Below are 2909 nucleotides of genomic sequence, written 5' to 3'. Positions count from 1 at the left end.
ACTTAAAAAAATATTTTCTCTACAAAAACATGCATGCAGACTTGTATATAAGAAAAAAAAATATGAACATACAAAACCACTAATGAATGACATGCAAAGGATGAGTATATATGAAGTTTATATTTACCAACACTTATTTTTTATGTATAAATATAATAACAGCCTGATTCCAAAAACCTTTATTAATAAATTTACGAAAAATGTTAAAAATAATTACTCTCTTAGAATAAATCAATGGAATACTTATAAATTGCCTTTAATTAGGAGCAAGTATTCTGAATATGGAATAGCATGCCGCGGACCGAAATTACGGAACTCATTTCAAAAAAGTAAACATTTAAATACGGTAAAATCACTTTACTCCTTTACGTTTCAAATAAAAAATGAAATTTTTAAACATTATAAATAATTTTTTTTCTAAATGAACATCGAATTCCATTATTCTTAGTTTTTTTATTTTTTTGTTTGTTTGATTGTCTCTTATTTTTTATCTTTTAAATAATTTGTCAGTATTTTTGAATGACGATCGTTAGAATAATATTGATACTATTTATGAAAGTTTTTTAACTTTTTATTATATTGGAATTGTACATAGTATTTTTAACAATCTTATTCTCTTTTAAACTTGTAAAGCCCACTATTCTGAATATGGAATAGCATACCGCGGGCTCTATGAAAAGATTGTGGTGACTTTAGTCCTCCATATCTTCTTTCAGCCCCGGCCTGTTTTTTATAAATCAACTTTTTTTTGTATGTAAATTTTTCTTTGTAATTATATTTTCTTATTATATAAGCAGCAAATATATATTTAAAAAAAAAATAATAATAAAATTCTCGGAGTTTTCATCAAGTTATTTCTATTTTTTAAAAAAGCACAAGTATGCCATCATAGGCAACCCACTGTTTTTATGATGACATAGGGTAGGATGGGGCTAGTTAAAATCAAGAGTAACTTGATGACTTCATTTAAAGTTAGAGTCTTCCCTCAGAAAAGCCAGAAATTACTCAGAACCATCCTAATATACCATTTCACGCTACGCCGCAGCAAAGTTTTGCGCAAGCAAATAAGATATATTGCATTTTATGTATTTTTTGGACCGAAAAAGAAACTTTTGGAGCATCGTTTTCTTTTAACTTTACTTAAAAATAAGTTTTTCTAATAAAAAAAAAAATGATTTTCCCAACTCGTCATTTTCGCAACACACCCAACTCGTCAGTATGCTATCATGGAAAAACGTCATCATTTTCATTAAAAAAAGCGGTGTCTGGTTTGCTTAAAAGATAAAAGTAAAGTAAGTATTCAACTAAATGCTCAAAACTTGGATATAAAATGCATGAAAATTCTCTTTTTGCCCAGTTCATAATAAAATCTCAATCTTAAATATATGAAGGGAATAAAACTAAAACAGCACGTAACAAAATCAATTTTTTTTGATTATAAAAATAATATTTGTGCACAAGGGACGTATTTTCACTAAAACTAATGCATAGTCAGTATAGTTAAGTAGATTTTTTCACTAAAACCAATTTTTATATAAATATGCCATCATTGGCGCCATTCTATCATAGGCGCCTTTCCACTATATTAAATAGGAGTTGTTGAGATATTAAATAAATGCATTAACTCTGTGCGAGATTTTCGATTATTTTGTTTCGTGCGCGATTCTGTTTAAAACTTATTTTTTAATAACTTTATATTAATACAAATAAAATATTTTATAGATGAGAATTAAACGGGAGCTTTTGATAGTTATATATATTATTATCATTATTATTTGACTACTACTATCACTACCACTATTAAAGTTTACAATGAAATAAATCGTGTTAATAAATAAGCTCGAGCAAGCAGAAGACAGAAACTGTCTTATCATCGAGCCCCATTTACATTGAAAAAATCGTCAGTTTATATACAAAAAAGAAAAGTAGCTAAGTACATAATAAGAATTTTACACATGTTAGTTACAATATAAATATTAATATAATATAAATATTAGTGTTGAAATATAACGCAATATATCAAAGATTAACAACAACATAAAAGTATTAAAGTTTTTTAACAAAAAAAATTAAATAAAAATAAAACTGCAACAAAAGAGAAATAGTGTCAATAACTATTTTTTTAGATAATTTATATTATTTATGTATTTATTTTAAATGAGATATTTCAAATCAAAGTCAATTTGTAATAAGAGACTCAGATTCTTTCCTGAATTTTTCCAAAAAGATGTTTTGAATGTTCCTTTTTTTGTAATAAATTTTGAAAAGTGTTTCCATAGCAACGGTCTATGGTTTTGGATTTGGTAAGAACTTAGTTTTAAATTATTTTTTGGTACAATAATGTTGTTAGTTGAAAATTTAGTAGGATACTTGTGCGATATTTCACTAAAGTAAGACTGAAATACAATAGGAGAAAGCCTATGTTTTATTTTAAACATGAATTGTAGAACTTGGTGTATATTAAGTTTGTAGATACTTAAAGCACCAAGCTTCCTTAAAAGAGGTTCGCAATAAAAAGTTCTGTGTGCACCAAATGCAATCGTACACGCGTGTTTTTGCTTACTATAAACTTTTTTTAATTTACTATAATTAGTACTACCCCATACAATATTACAGTAAGAGATAAAACTTTGAATATATGATATGTATTTTTTTTTCAAGGAAGCAGTGTTAAGATATGGTTTAGTTTTATATAATATGGAAATATTTATTAAGATTTTATTTTCTATGTATTTTATATGTGGTTTCCATGACAAATTTTCATCTAGTATTACTCCTAAAAAATTAACGATTGGTTCCCTTTTAATAAATGTTTTATTGATTAAAAGATTAGGTAATTTTAGAGGAACATCATCACGTTTACTAGGATTAGAGAACAAAATAAATTTAGTTTTTTTACATTTAACGAA

The sequence above is a fragment of the Hydra vulgaris genome, chromosome 01 (genome assembly GCF_038396675.1).
Source record: "Hydra vulgaris chromosome 01, alternate assembly HydraT2T_AEP".
In the NCBI taxonomy this organism is placed as follows: Eukaryota; Metazoa; Cnidaria; class Hydrozoa; order Anthoathecata; family Hydridae; genus Hydra; species Hydra vulgaris.
Note: the sequence above shows the minus strand (reverse complement) of the source record.